This window comes from Eptatretus burgeri, chromosome 1 (genome assembly GCF_056783735.1).
Source record: "Eptatretus burgeri isolate ZD-2024b chromosome 1, Ebu_testis_v1, whole genome shotgun sequence".
Lineage (NCBI taxonomy): Eukaryota > Metazoa > Chordata > Myxini > Myxiniformes > Myxinidae > Eptatretus > Eptatretus burgeri.
Window position 1 is genome coordinate 3,436,753 of NC_140961.1, and position 16,088 is coordinate 3,452,840.

At 48.1% G+C, this 16,088-nt stretch overlaps 1 protein-coding gene across 5 annotated transcripts in view; it reads right to left on the reverse strand.

The window, feature by feature from the left end:
• Window positions 1-16,088, reverse strand: part of BIN3 (bridging integrator 3) — a 249,286-nt gene that overhangs the window by 193,357 nt on the left and 39,841 nt on the right. Inside the window, exon 2 of one of the 5 annotated variants that reach the window (XM_085871014.1) lies at window positions 10,421-10,487. The exons of the other annotated variants lie outside the window; for them this stretch is intronic. The gene's annotated coding sequence lies outside the window, so the exon portion shown is untranslated. The remainder of the gene's footprint in view (window positions 1-10,420; window positions 10,488-16,088) is intronic. 5 annotated transcript variants of the gene reach the window in all.

The following is a 16,088-nucleotide window of genomic DNA, read 5'->3' on the forward strand; positions in this document are numbered from 1 at the left end:
AAGATGGAATCCCCGAGCAGGAAATGTTGATTGTGCAGGAACACGGACTCGCCCAACTGAACCCAGAGCCCGAAATGGGTGCGGCAGCGGCCGCAGTGTATGACACCTCCCCCCCCCCTCTCCACCAAAACCCTTCCCCAACCCTTGCCGAAACGGCTCAGCTGAGTGCATCCGACATGGCCCAGCTATGCGCCATGCTGGCGGCAATGACAGCAAGGATGGATACAAATACAAACGAAATGAAAGGCATGAACGAAAAGATGAATGCGGAAATGATCGAAAAGATGGATACAAACACAAATGAAATGAAAAACGAAATGAAAGGCATGAACGAAAAGATGGATACAAACACAAATGAAATGAAAAACGAAATGAACAAGCAAATAAACGGAATGGAAGCAAACATGAAGGAAGAAACGAAAAAGCTCCGGGGGGAGACGCAGAACATGGGCCGATGCCTGCAGGCGGGCATGAAGGCCGTTAGCAGGGAACTCAAAATGGCGACTCCACGTGTAGGAGCGAACGAGCTGGAAGGGGGTGCAGCGGCTGACAGGCCCGCGGTGGAGGCGGGTAAAAAAATAATTCGGGGGGCGTGTTGGGCGAGGGTCGTGACAGAGGAATCGACGGTGACCAAGAGGGAAAAATTAAATGGGGAGACCAAAACGTGTGAGACGAGACACGAGGTGACGACGACCGAAACTTATAAATGTATAGAGACACGGGAGACAGAAAAAATAGAGGAGAGACAACACGATGAAGACGGGGTAAGTGACGCACACACACACACACACACACACAGGTAGTGGAGGACAATGGGGTTGAGCTCGCGGAGCGTGGAGAGACCCAGTGCGAGCAGCTGGATGGCCTCCTCCAGGAACGAGGGGAGGGAGTCTGCCCCCTTGAGGCGAGTCACGACCAGGTGAGTTCGGTCGTGCTTTGCGAGGTTGAGGGGACGGGTGCTGTGGACGGGTGCTGTGGATGGGTGCACGGAGAGCTTGGGGGGTGTAGAGGCCCCGGAGACCCTTGTGGGGACACGAATCCCCAGTGTGGTTGTCCCTGTGTGTGTGGTGCAAGGTGTGAGTGCGTCCCCGTGTGTGGAAGCGACCCCGTGTGTGAGTGGTGTGGTGGCGATGGTGCCGGAGTACGTGCTTCCCAGCACGCCGGGTGTGGATGAGGCACCGCGGGTGAGTGCCCCCGCGTGTGTGGATGGGGCACCGTGTGTGAGTGAGGCCGTGTGTGTGGATGAAACGGCCAGTGTGGATGAGGAACCGCGGTTGAGTGCCCCCGCGTGTGTGGATGGGGCACCGTGTGTGAGTGAGGCCGTGTGTGTGGATGAAACGGCCAGTGTGGATGAGGCACCGCGGTTGAGTGTCCCCGCGTGTATGAGTGGGGCACGGTGTGTGGATGAGGCACCGCGGGTGAGTGCCCCCGCATGCGTGAGGGAACGGCCGTGTGCAAGGTCGCTGAGTGCAAGGGAGACCGTGTGTGTGAGAGAGCGGTATGTAAGGGAGATGTCGGTTGGCATGCGGGAGCACGCAGCCGCGTCTCCCGGTGTGAGTTTAATGGTGTGGACTGTGTGCGTCGTAACACGCAGGTGTGCGTGTGTGGAATGGAGACGGAGACGGCGACAGAGGAAAGAAAGCCGAGTAGCGGCTGTAGCTATTTCGGGGACCGTGCCGGGTTCACCCAGCAGTGAGCACGCGGTTCGTGCTGTGCAACGCACGAGACCGCCACGTGCTCGCTTGCGAGAGTGAAGTCCCGGTCCAGAAACGCACGCGGTGGATTTGCCGATCCCGCGGACGGACAAAGTTTAGGCAGGTAAACGGATTTGGACCGGACGGGTTCTCCACACGATCGTGTGTGTTAAGCTCCAACGGGCAAAGCACATGTGTTCGCGTGGGGAACCCCTCGAGACTTGGGGCTTGTTTTTTTTTTTTTATATGCGCACGGTGACGCCATGGCTGCACGTGGGGTTGGAATCCGGCAGGAGGGGTATCTCTGCCGGATGGTACCGTCCAAGGAGGGACGAGGAACACGTGCAGCTGCATGACGTCACGGGCAGGTGCAAAGTGCGCGAGCTCTGAGTTGCCGCGCAGGTGCTGCGCATGAAAAAAAAAAAAAGCAAGCCTCACTTTCGGGTGCAAAGGATTCCTGGGCAAGGGGTGGAAGACCCCCTTACCTGGGCACAGGATGAAAACTAGTTAGGGGGAAGGGTTAGCTTAGTTAGTCCGACTTCATGGGGCAGGGGTAAGTCCTCATGGAGTCCGTGGAATGGATTAGTTAGAGGGATTGTAGCCAGATTTAGGTTGGGAAATAAAATGAATTTTATGATTTGGAGACAGAGACAGACTTGTGAATGTGAAGAGGGGACGTAGCTTAGCTACGTAGGTTAAATGGAACGTGCTATAGTTTAAGGGACGACGTGGGAGCACGAGTTAGTTAGGGGAGGTAGATAGAAGGATGGCAGAGTTCAGTGGTGTGTGTGTTGAAGAGTTGTTGGTGAGTGGATTGGAAGCATGTGCTTGGTGAGTGAGTGAGGCCAGCGGGTCTGTGTGAATGGAGCGAATGGGGAATGCATGGTGCGATGAGTGATTGGGGGGAGGAGTGACTCCCGCCCAAGGGACCCCGGGGTCAGAGTAAAGTGAGTTAGCTGGGTTAGTCAAATTGAAAAATGGAGGTCGTTTTGCTGTTGGTGGGAATGTAGGCTCGAAACCCATTTGGAGGGGTGCAGGAGCCCTGTTGACGGGCTTGGGAGCGTGGCTGCGAAAGGTGAGTATCGCTGAGTGGGTACCCCGGGCACCAGGCTAGTCGGCCGTGGTAGGCCAAGGGCCCATGGGGGGCCGGGATAGCGTAGTGGGCACGGGTGCGCCTGCTTGGTGCGGGGGCCCGGGGCGCCATTAGCCGCGTGGGCAGTGTTGTGGGCACGGGTGACCCTCGGAAAGGGGCCCGGGAGGCCGGCCTGCCACGTGTGCGTGTCAGGGGAGGTGCCATGGGGGGCACTCCCCGGTGTTAGGGAGCTGGTAGGCTCGGAGGCAGTGTAGTGCCCGGGGGTGCCATAGCGGGAGATTCGGCAGAGGGTCGTGCCTGCCAAAGGGAGCCACGTGTCCCAGCCATGAGACCGTGTGAGGGCACGGAGAGAAAATTGGGGGGGCGAGGCCCGAAATTGTGAGGACACCAACACAGGCGACGGGAATCTGGGTTGTTAGAACCAATAGTTTAAGCGAGAGGCGCTTGTTGAAAGCCCCGGGGTAGTTTAACAGTTAAATGGTTAGGGTAGATTAGGAGATGTACCCCTCCGCACCATCCATCCCCTCACTCTCGTTGTGGGCCGCTGGACCCACTTTGGGTTAGATCGCCGAACTCTGGGGAGGCCATTCTGAGGCTTCGTTGGGCCTCGACACAGGACGTTAGCTCTCCCTTATTCCCCCTCCGGGAAGGGAACGTAGGGGTTGGGAGTAGGCTAGGTGACAGGATAGGTTAGCCGAACAAAGACGATAAAGGGGGTTTGACAAATTAAGGGAGCGGGTATGTACAGTGACAGGCAAAGGTGATAGGTGGGAGGGAGACAGGTAGGGTAGGTCCGAGCCCGCCTTCCAAGTGGCCAGCACCACCGCACTCCCTCCACCAACCTCCACTGAACGGCAAGAGCTAGCCAACTTCATCGGCTGGCCGTGTTTTGCTTCAAGGCGGAGGCCGGCCAACTTCGTCTGCAGCTGCTGTGCTTCAAGGCCTGTGCCGGCCCACTTCATCGGCAGCTGTTGTGTTGCTGCAAGGTCTGTGCCGGCTGGATCGTCTGCAGCTGTGGTACTTCAAGGCCTGTGCCGGCCAGTTCATCTGCGGGCTGTGTTTGCCTGCAGCGGCCTTCTTCTGCGGGCTGTGTTTGCCTGCCACCTTTGCCATGCCATGCCCACTGCCCACGTTCACCAGCCCCGTTCAATTTTTGCTTTGCCCCCCCCCCCCTATTCATTTCCATGTGCGCCAGGATCAGAAAGCAACAGTTTGCAAGCTGCGAGAACTGCCCTGTTGGCAGCTATAACACGGGCCTGCAGTGGTGGCCCGTGCCCCGTGTTTGTGTTCATCCATCCATTCGTTGTGCTCATTGCGTGTGCCACTTGAGCTGGCACGGAGACTGCGTTGTGCAGCCCATGCACCGTTGTGGTTCACTGCGTTCATCACCAGAAGGGAAGGCCTTGGACTGCGTGTGAGCAGCCAGCCACGTTCCCTGTCACCTGCATTGTTTTGAGCCAGAGACTGCATGTGGGCAGCCTGGCTCCCTGCTAACTGCTTTCTTTTTGCAGAGTTCAATGATCCTGGGCCATGGTTTAGTGTAAAATTTGTAGTTAAGGTTAAGATGTACTGTACATATGAGTGCGCCCCCGGCATGTATGTCCTAGCGCCGGCAATTTTATTTAAGTCGTCCGTGTGAGTGAGTTTGTTTAGGTAGTTACGCAGCCCTCAGGTTATTTATTTTGGGGACACGAATACCATGAATGTCGCACTCAGGGATCCGTAGGTAAAATGTACTAGGGGAAAACTACACATGATGGCACACGAAAATTTGACGACTCGGGACGAGTCTGTAAAAAGGGGAGGGGGTAGTGTTGTCCCTTAGGTGAGATATCTCGGTAAGTACATGTGTAGTTAGGCCCAAACCCGTTGTCTAGTGGGAATACATGTCATTTATGCGTGCTGCGACTCTTCAGGATAGCCGTTTTTCTTTTACTATCTTTAATTTGGACCAACCGCCATTGTTACCACCAGTCACAACATCAACCACCAACCACAACGCCGCTTCACCACAACCGCCACGACCTTCACGTCACACCTCGCAACCGTCGCATCGCCACCGTTCTTGCGCCGCTTGTGGGTACCGGTGTTGGACTCGTGCAGGGCGCGCGCCGAACAGCGTGTACAAAATCACGGATTTTGTGCTTCAAAAACGGATCAAAAACGACACACACCCACTTTTTGCCGTCCAATCGGTGAGCAAGGGGCGATTTGGCCCCGCCCCCAGGGCGTTGGAGGGCGATCGATATATGCAAATTTATGGATCAAAAAGCATTCACGCCCACTTTTTCTCGGGCAAATGGGGAGCGAGGTGAAAGGTCGAAGGGAGGGGGTCAAAGATGAGAGGGCGAAGCCACGGGGCTGATATAAGCGACCGTGTTCGTCAGTCCAGTGGAGTAGTAGAGTCGAGAGGGAACAGAGAGTTAAGACTTCGCGGGTGGTGGAGTTGGCAAGAAGGAGCTGGTCGTCGTGTGCGTTGGAGTCGGAGCGGAGGGGACGGAGCTGTGGAGAGGCGGCGAGGGCAGACGAGGGGGTGCTCCCGTCGTGCAGGGAGCTGCACCCCAGGGAGGCCGACAGCGCGACCTGGCCGAGGTGGAGACGCTCGTCGCGGGGCAATAAAAATCCTCTATACCCCGAGCATCAGCAACCCCCTCCTGTTTCCCCCCCGCGCTGAGATAGTGCGACCAAGGGGGCCCCTTTCCCACCCCCTACCAGACACTGCCCGCGAGGCCCGCGGAGTTGAGGCACCATCGCCGCTCCGCGTCTCATCACCAGACGGGTAGGCCCGACCCGGTCTCGGCCTCAGGCCCGCCTCATCCTTTGAGGGTGTTCTTTTTCTTTGCTTTGAGTGTATGTGTTGTCGGCGCCGTCTGTGAAGTAAAATTGTATAAGTGTTGCCGTGTGCTCGTGTAATCGGTATTAGATCTGCATTGTTGCATTTGCTTTTTGTGTAAATTGCATTGTGTTTTTCTTTTCTGTGTGCATTTGGTGGAATTGTATATGTGTGCTTTCCGTTCGTCGCGAATAAATGTGCTTTGTGTTGAACTGTTTCCCGCTTCGCTTCGTCATTTCCTTCATTGAATCCTCATCTTGCTTCACGTAAAGGGTTGGTAGTGGGCTGAATACGCCCGATAATTAATCGAACCGTCGAGGTCGACGATAACACCGCTCGGTTATCCCGATAGTACGGAACGGGTCGCTTAAGTGGCCCGTGTCCAAAGTCGACCTGCGGCGAGGTGCGATCGCCCGGTCTACCCTCCGCGTGGGTACTTAGGTAGGTCGAATTTGGCGAGCAACCCTATCCCACGCGGGGGCTGATTGGCTCGATCGCGGTGAGACCGAAAGGTCCACCCGTGACTGGTTCCCGGCGTTAGTCCGAGAGGGTCACGACTGGATTGTCCGTCCGGTGGGCGACGTGCCGCGATTCGAGTTACGTGGCCGTCAGCACGCCGGCGGGCGCGAATCCGTAACAATATTATTTATTTTGCAATTAGAATGCCACACCACGGAAGGACCTATTAATCTGCTCTATATACACGCACGCACACCTCATCCATTTACAGTGGATATAAAAAGGGATCATGAAGAGTCATAAGTACAAAAACATTTTTAGGTCAATATACATAATACATACATAAAAATGACAGCATTCTGATCGCCACCCATCCGTCATGCACTTCGAACCGCCCTTTCCACCTTTCAAGAATATACTTTTACAGTGTCTAAGGCTCATGCGGCGACATGAACATACGTCACATGTAGGACAAGGAATATTGAGAACACGGTGTACGTTTCCATGAAATGCAAAGACACCGGAGAACAATGGAAAATTAACATGAACATGGTATTTGGGATTCAAACTTGGGATCCTGGTATCATGAGCAAGAGTCCGTTTGTTTAGCCTCCTCACGCCGTCAGGTGGATAAATCTGTCGAGACAGTTTCATTGCAATGTTGGAAGAATCGCCACTCCAACACAGGATGTAAGCTTGAAGCTCAGATCTATGTGAATTGCCAAATAGGCCAACCGGAATCCTATGCCAAAACCGGCCAAACTTCCTCTCTCCCAGAGACTCCCAAACTCCCCAACTAACTCCTCTCCTACTCTTCCCCCTCCTCCTTGTATATATGGAATGACATCTTACCTTGACATCATCAAACTTCCCCTCTCCCCCACCCAATCGTCCACAAACGACTTTATTAAACAGGAACATATATACGTTTGTGTGTGTGTGTGTGTGTGTGTGTGTATATCTATTAATTTATTTATTTTGGTGGTGTTAATGGGGTGAACATCGATGTTTAACACCTCAACTGGGGCGACGGTTTGTGACTAAGTCGCAAATGCCGACCATCCTAACCTGAGGTCATCTTCAAGGGACTAATGGAGACATTAAGCATGATCAAGAACTTGAAGTCAACAGACTGTTTGACTATGGCAGATTAAAATAGGGGCACCTTTGCCATACACAAACATCATGCATCCATGGATTTTGTTTGGGGCAGTCCCCCATCATTGCATAAAGAATCGATGACAAATGATGCTCGATATTATAAAGATCCTTGTGGATTATACTCTGCAACAAGAAACAACATTAAATTAATTAAACAACCGATCTAGAACAAGCATACATGGGATGACAGGATGGCGAAGAGGTACGCAAACTTGCCTCCTAGCTGTGTACCCTGGGTTTGAATCCCGACCAAGCTATAAGCTGTCATCGCGGTATTTTAAAGGCAGGGTCATTCATCAATGTGAGTGCCGTCCCTCAGATGGACGTTAAACCGGCATCCCTTGAAGATCACACGCACGGTGTCCTCAACGAAGAGTAGGTGAGCTATCGCCGGCGCCTTGAACAAATTACAAATTCCTGTTCTAACCTATGGGGGGCACTGCGTTAGCGGCACAGCCATGCTCTCACCAACAATGCAAAACAGCAGCCATGTGGTGCATACGTAATAATGATGACAAGCATACCTGTAAAGTTTACAATGAGCAACAAACCATGCAACATTCTGGGGCCAATGAATACCCCGTCCATGGAACATTTACAATGCCGATTGTAAGTGCCAGGATGGAGCCTAGTCGTACTTCACAGTAAAGGATTGAGGCACTCTGGCTGACTGAGAAATTCATCACGCTGGAAACCAATTCAGCAAACAAGTGATTACACACTCAGAAACAATATGCAAGAGCTTGTTCCTTCTTTTGGAAAAACCAATGCCAATCAATGCAAGACAACCATGCACAAAGAATGGCGGATATCATAATCTTTGCCATCAATCGCTTCTATTTCAGCAATTCCCAATTCAACGTCCCAGCATGAGGTATGCCAGTGCCGGTGGATGTACACGTGGCATCTCGCTGCGTGATGTCACTCATCTCCGGCTGTTCACATCTGTGGCCAGGTAACAAGTTTTATTTACTTCGTTTGAAAAAAAAATTAATTACCCACCCAAACCACGATGTTCACACTCGGGTGGCGAGACGGTACTTGCAGCGCTCGACAGAAGTGTAGCACTTTGTAAGGAAAATGAACAAGCCACGATGACCTAATTTTGAGGTTTGAGAATGAAATCTAATTTGGAGCGAATTCTTGGTCGATGCATCTTTGGTTTTTTTGAAAGATAAAATGGTGACATCTCTTTAAGGTCAGCACCATCATTATCATAATCATCATCATCATGCCAAAAGGCTCATGCAAACGCTTTTGTTCAACAAAAAATAATCTATCTATAATTCCAGCAATCTGTGTGTGTGTGTGTGTGTGTGTGTGTGTGTGTGTGTGTGTGTGTGTGTGTGTGTGTGTGTGTGTGTGTGTGTGTGTGTGTGTGTGTGTGTGTGTGTCCGCTGTTTCTCGACAACCACTGGTCCGATCTCATTGAAATTTGCCAGGTATATTGCTGGGGACCTGAGGATGTGCCTTTTCAAGGTTTGATATTAATCGGACAAGTGCTTCCCAAGTTACGGCCATTTATTTACCAAACCAATGACAAGACATGTTGTTGCGTGGGCGTGGCCGATGGGGAAGGGAAGCTCAGCCACGTTCCCCATTACAGGTTACAACGTACGGACTTCCGGAGAGTGATGACTTCGTGTATTCTAATAATTTCTCGATTTCTTATGCGCATTTGTAGATAAACACAATGCCGCAAGTTATGATCGTTTTCATATTAGACGGTGCATAAATTTCGGTAACATCAGAGTGCTGGTATGCTCCGAACCAGGAAGTAATTTTTTTCTCTCTCTCTTCTCTTCTCTTTTTGTTTTTCCTTGCCACGACATTGCGAAAAGGTAAAATACATTGGCGCTAATTGAATAATTGGGTATTAAAACTAAATTGCGAATAATCGTAACTGCGAATAATATGCGAACTTCCAGGCCACGCACGTACGGGCACGCGAGAGCGAAGAAACAGCCTGTGTGGTTGTTGTTTGTTGCTCGCGGTTTGAATATTTATTTATTATTATAATTTTTTTTTTTTTTACGGACACGTACTCGTAATTCCAATCAGGGGAAAGAAAGGTTTCATGACCATCAAAAAGTTCAAAAAACAAGTCAACCTCCAAAAATACGTGACTTTTGAAACGACGCAATGTGCCCCCAGAATGCTTGGCGTGCATACGCAGAAACCCCTGGTAACAACGGTCATCGGGAAGGCCAAGCGTATATCGTGCGATTTTTACCAAAATGGCTCACAAAGCTTCGAAAAGAAGCCAAAAATACTTGGAAACGTACCTGAAAGAAAGGGATGTGGGTCTGCACAACCAAAGATTTGGAGAATTTTTTCTGATCAACTCGCCCAAAAGGTTATCTTCCAGCCCATACTGCAAAGACTCCCGACGATATGGGCCCGTGCAAGGCCTCTGGACGGGCTGTGGATCGGAGCGTTATATCAGACCTCCCCTATCATCACCGTCATCGAGTGGACTTTGAACCTTCTCTGATATGAACATGGCAGGCTTGGTGATTTATTTAATGGACGTCTGTAATCGGAAAGACGATGCTGTGATTTTCACCATCCAGGTAGACATCTCAAGAGATACAGTATCCGATTTGCGTGCTTCTTAACACCGACAGGAAGGTCATACCTGTGATTTCGCAATGCACAAGGTAAGCTTAAAATGATGATATTTACTATAAATGATGTTTGTGAGGCAGGAGAGGGAGGTGGGTTGGAGTTGGAGATGTGTGGGCAGTGAGTGTCCTTATATATACTGTATACAGTATATATTAGCGAGGTGCCTGTGCTATGCATGGGAGAGGGCTCGGCTGCTGCTGGACAGCTGGTTCGTGAACGACTTTGGCAAAAAAAGGTACTGCAGCTGACCCTAACAGAAGGTGGGTAATATTTTCATGATGGCAATGACGAATCTGCAAACACCACGGGTGGAAACACTCACAAAATTTCCTCATTCTGCTTCAAACTCAATCTCGCTACATTTTCATTCCACCAAGCATCATTCCAATCACAAATTAATACTGTGCCATTAAAATAACAAAATACAAACACTCGTGAGGTCACTGAAGATAAATGCCCTTCTGACGTTAAAAACTGATCGGGAGCAGTTTTGTACAGATCGAAAGGAAAAATCACAATTGTATTGAGAAACTGGTGAAACCTCCCACCCACCTTAGGGCATCTGATGGGACCCCAAAAACGTTCCACAGAAGGTTTGACGGGGCGAGTAGCTCCAAAACTGAGGGAGTGGTTCGGGGATGGACGGACAGACAGACAGACAGATACTGCTGTTTTATAGTATTGTTGGACCCCAAAAATGCTGCGAATAGTGAATCCACGGAGCAATGTTTCAATGAAAAACGGAGATACGTTCCCAGCGTTTCGGATTCCAAAATAATAATAATAATAATAATAATAATAATAATAATAATAATAATAATAATAATAAGCAGGGGGGGGGGAAATCAAAAATCCCATGAAAAACTGTGAAAACACACACACACACACACACACACACACACACACACACACACACACACACACACACACACACACACACACACACACACACACACACACACACACGGCAAATACGAAAAGCCCGGGGTCACGAATGTCGAAGCAGGTCACATTTTATAAACCGTAAATAGCGAGGTCTGACAGAAATATATAAATAATTGAGAAAGACCCACCCACATCTCTCACGTGTTAATGGAGGGAAGAGCCAATAAGCTCTCACCTAATCAACGAAACCAAGGTGGCAAGGGTTACATAAATAATTGACATCTCCCACCGTCCTCTCGCCGAAGAAGCTGCGTAAAGCAACTCAAGAAGACCTACGCAAGGTAAACGCTACGCTGTTTCGAACCCTTTCCAGAGTTCCTCAACAACTATAAAGATGTTCACACAGTACACATGTGTGTACAATGTATGAACGTCTTTATAGTTGTTGAACTCGGAAGGGTTCGAAACAGCATCGTGCTGACCTTGCTTAAGTCTTCTTGGGTTGCTTTACGCAGCTTCTTTGGCTAAGGAGTGTGGAAGGGGTCAATTATAATATGTATATAAATAGATATATATGTTTGTAAAAGATTGGGGTGGTTGGGATTACACATTTTTAAAGAAGAAGGCGCTTCCAACCAAAAGAAAAATCTCTATCGACTCCGCTAATTTGAGCAAAAAAGTGATAGCAGATCCGGTCTCAGGGTAACGTTTCACCGGCTTCACAGCCGGATTCATCAGACACAATAGACCCCGGGCATCGACACCTGTCCGGTTTATATTACGATACAACCACTCATTTGCGGTCACGTGCTGGTGCTCGAGGTCAAATGGAGGAGTGCTTTTAATTTTGCAAAACCAAAAGCAAACGTCAAACAAATCACATCATTGAAGGGGGACTGCTCTCACTTTTTTGCTCAAATTATATAGCGGAGTCGATCGACTTTTTATTTTTGGTTGTAAGAGCCTTCTTCTTCTTTAAAATACCAGTACGTGCCCGTAAAAAAAAAAAAAAAATAATAATAATAATAATAAATAAATATTCAAACCGCGAGCAACAAACAACAACCACACAGGCCGTTTCTTCGCTCTCGAGTGCCCGTACGTGTGTGGCCCAGAAGTTCGAACATTATTCGCAGTTACGATTATTCGCAATTTAGTTTTAATACCCAATTATTCAATTAGCGCCAACGTATTTTACCTTTTCGCAATGTCGTGGCAAGGAAAAACAAAAAGAGAAGAGAGAGAAAAAAAATTTACTTCCTCGTTCGGAGCATACCAGCACTCTGATGTTACCGAAATTTATACACCGTCTAATATGAAAACGATTTCATATTAGATTGTGTTTGTGTTTATCTTTGTGGCATTGTGTTTATCTATAAATGCGCATAAGAAATTGAGAAATTATTAGAATACACAAAGTCATCATTATCCGGAAGTCCGTATGTTGTAACCCGTAATAGGGAACGTGGCTGAGCTTCCCTTTCCCATTGGCCACGCCCACGCAACAACGTGTCTATCATTGGTTTGGTAAATAAATGGCCATAACTTGGGAAGCACTTGTTCGATTAATATCAAACCTTGAAAAGGCACATCCTCGGGTCCCCAGCAATATACCTGGCAAGTTTCAATTTGATCGGACCAGCGGTCGTCGAGAAATGGTGGTCACAGACACAGACACAGACACAGACACAGACACAGACACAGACACAGACACAGACACAGACACAGACACAGACACAGACACAGACACAGACACAGACACAGACACAGACACAGACACACACACACACACAGCTGGAATCATAGATAGATATATGTATATATCTCCATTGGGACCATACTCTGTGCAGAGCGTTGATGCTGCCTAAGCAGTCTCCTGGGCTATTGGGTACAATCCTGGACGAGTCGCCACTCCGACACAGGATACCAGCAAGCCGGCACTCATTTTTCTGACCTCGGAAGGATGACAGGCAGAGTCAACCCCACCTGGTATTAATTTAACAGCCAAGGGGGCTTTGAACGTAGGATCCGAGGATCCCAAGCCCACCACTCTAACCATAAAGCAAACACCAGGCATAATGCGATATGTATGTATATATATATATATATATATATATATATATATATATATATATATATATATATATATATATATATATATATATATATATATATATTCATTTATGCACGAGGACAGCACAAGGGGTTTATCCACGAACCCACAACAATTGCACGAATACGATTTCTTAAAAGGAATACATTTAATGAACATACACAAATATTTACAAAGACAATAATTTATCAGGTAATAATAATAGTAAGTAAATAAATAAATCCTTCTGTCGAGGCCTCAAATACAGACGCAAATGCAGACAAAGGGTGAAACACAAAATGAAAAGAACCCTCCCCCCCCCCCTTTTTTAAGTATCCTGGTACTCAGCTTGGCCCAGAACTGATTCTTGTCGAGCTTGGAATGGGGGCACTTCCACCAGCACGTGCACACGCGCGCAAATGGCATCGTCACTTCTCTAGTAGCAGGGGAGACGTACGGCAGGCAATCCGAAAGCAGCTTTCCCCATGAAGGCTCAAAGTGTGCCAGCCTTCCTCTTTCCAAAGGTGCCACCTGCCTCATGCGTTCCTCGCCCCGATCTCGTGTGTGTGCTCTACCGATCTCCCGTTCTATCCAGACGGAAGCCTTCCACAATCCACACGTGCGTAAGCCTGCCTACCCTCGACCTCGATCACACAGATCTCTCTTTTTATCCAGTCGGAAGGCTCTCACCAACCACAGGTGTGACCAATCTCCCGTCCTATGCAGTCGTCCGAAGCCCCTTTCAATGCGCCAGCCTCTCCTCCAGGCGCTCTCTCCCCTGTCTGCTCAATATCCTCCGCCTCCAGGGTGTGGCCTGCTTGTCCCCAAACCCAGGAAGGCGGGGCTTCTCCTGTTTGTTGTGGTTTCAGGGACGCGTTTCACAGCTTTACTGCCCGGCTTGAAATATAAAAACCATGTGCAAAACCAGAGAGGGCAATCACATACTGGGGAACTTATTATTACTCCCTAAGCTAATTAATACCGCACCATCCCTCATGTGGTGACACGTAACACTTACGCTCACAGACTCCCTAACTTCGTTACATCGAGATGCTTTCTACTCGTTCACGGACCAAGCAACTCTACACGATGGTAAATTTCCCATTAAATCCTTCCATCTAACCCCACAACCGTAACACACATACACACATATATATATATATATATATATATATATATATATATATATATATATATATATATATATATATATATACATACATACATACATATACATGTTTGATTCCGGGGCCACAAGAGAAATACGAGATTTTTTTTAAAATGTATTGTAAAAAGTGTGTGTGTGTGTGTGTGTGTGTGTGTGTGTGTGTGTGTGTGTGTGTGTGTGTGTGTGTGTGTGTGTGTGTGTGTGTGTGTGTGTATGTGTGTATGTGTGTATGTGTGTATGTGTGTATGTGTGTGCGTGCGTGTACATGTGCGCACGCTTATGCGTGTGCGTATGATTTATCCATTGGCACTGCTCACTTTTTCTAACAGGAAATGATACAAACTCGACACCCCTCATCCACAGATATTTCTTGTGCTGTATTTCCTATATTTCCGTGAGTCCAATTTACATTCAGGAACACAACAATTATGGTTCACCATCATCAAATTTCCACTGTTTCGTCTAAATGCTGAAAATTATGTTTCAAAGATGATTTGAGTCACAGATTTTTCGCTGGAAACGGCAGGTTAAAAGAGCCGAACATCAATGAATAAAGCGCACGCCGAAAAGGCCTTGTTTGGCATTCAAAAATCATTTTCAAAGTTCTGTATTCTTTATTGGATTATATACAATGTCTGACCAAAAGTCAAGGGACACATCTTTCCACTTCCCACACATGTGATTTGCATATCAATGAATATCACCAACAGACAGCTTGTCCCAAGGACGAGTTAATGTAGTTCCACGTGGGAATGATAATCTGCTTTCAATACGGTCAGCATCTCTGTATCGATGACGACTAGTCAGTTCAACTCTCCTACACATCTCCCCAGGTGAACAATGAGAAAAGACATCGTGAAGTGGCAAACAACAGCGAACACCAACAAGGAACACACTGATGTCGAAACACACCTCGTTCACACTAATGCGGTTTTATTCTACAACAGACACAACAATCTTCAATGAGGGCCGAGTGCTTCCAAGGAATACCCATGATTAAACTAGAAGGGCACTCGGTAGAGTGCATACCTCTGCCGTGTACTGGCCCAATACATTTTTGAGATATCACTATATATACCGTTTTTGAGCCCTATCTCTCGATGGTGAAGAATCACTTAAAAATTCTAGTAGTCGGATCCGGATCCAGCTCTTCACCAAAATCTAATCAGTTTGTCCTTCTCACACAATGAACCTGTCCACAAAATTTCATCCGGATCCATCCACAACATTTTGAGATATCCTGTACACAAACAGAAAAACAAACACAGACAGACAAACAGACAGACAAGACGGTAGGTGGCGATGGGTCACCGAGCATGGAAACTATAAGATATAGAGCAAAATGGATGTCATATAGCGGATAGGGAATCACCTTAAGATTATGCATATCAAATCTCATCCAGTTCCATATGCTGATAACTACTCCGTATTCATTTGAATGAAAAGTACCGAAAATGCGGTTTGAAATCGGAAATCCCCAAAGTTCGAGGGGGTGCTGTGGGTGAACAAAGATCTAAATCGAAAATCCGACTCGATTGTTTGTGCACAATGTATTCCAGACGATTAGTGTGAATTTTCATGACCATCCGACCATAACCCGAGGAGGAGTAACATTTGGCGCGAAGGCACCTCCAGCTCTCGCATATTATCGATTTTTGCACTAATTGACCTTTGACTCCTGACCTAAGCGAAATCGGTCAATATGTCCTGAGGCAAAGTTGTAGTACTCATTGAGTACCATGAACCTGCAAAGTTTTATTCGTATCGATGCACTCACCTGGTCGCTAGGGGGCCTTCAATTTTCGGCAATTTTCACGCATACCCTAATTGTAGGGGGTGCTGCGGGTAAAGTGTTCCATATATCACAAAAACCGGAATATATTTGATCGAGCATCACCTGTAGATCATTCGTGCCAAATTTCATAACCCTACGTGGGATAATGGCTTTCGGAATTGATTTCGCATGAACAGTACCGATTTTGAAGGTTTTTCGGTTGTTGCTAGGGGACCAAAGCGTCCCTGGCAACCCTCACAATTTCCAAAGCACGAGGTCATAAGATGTACCTACCACCTGA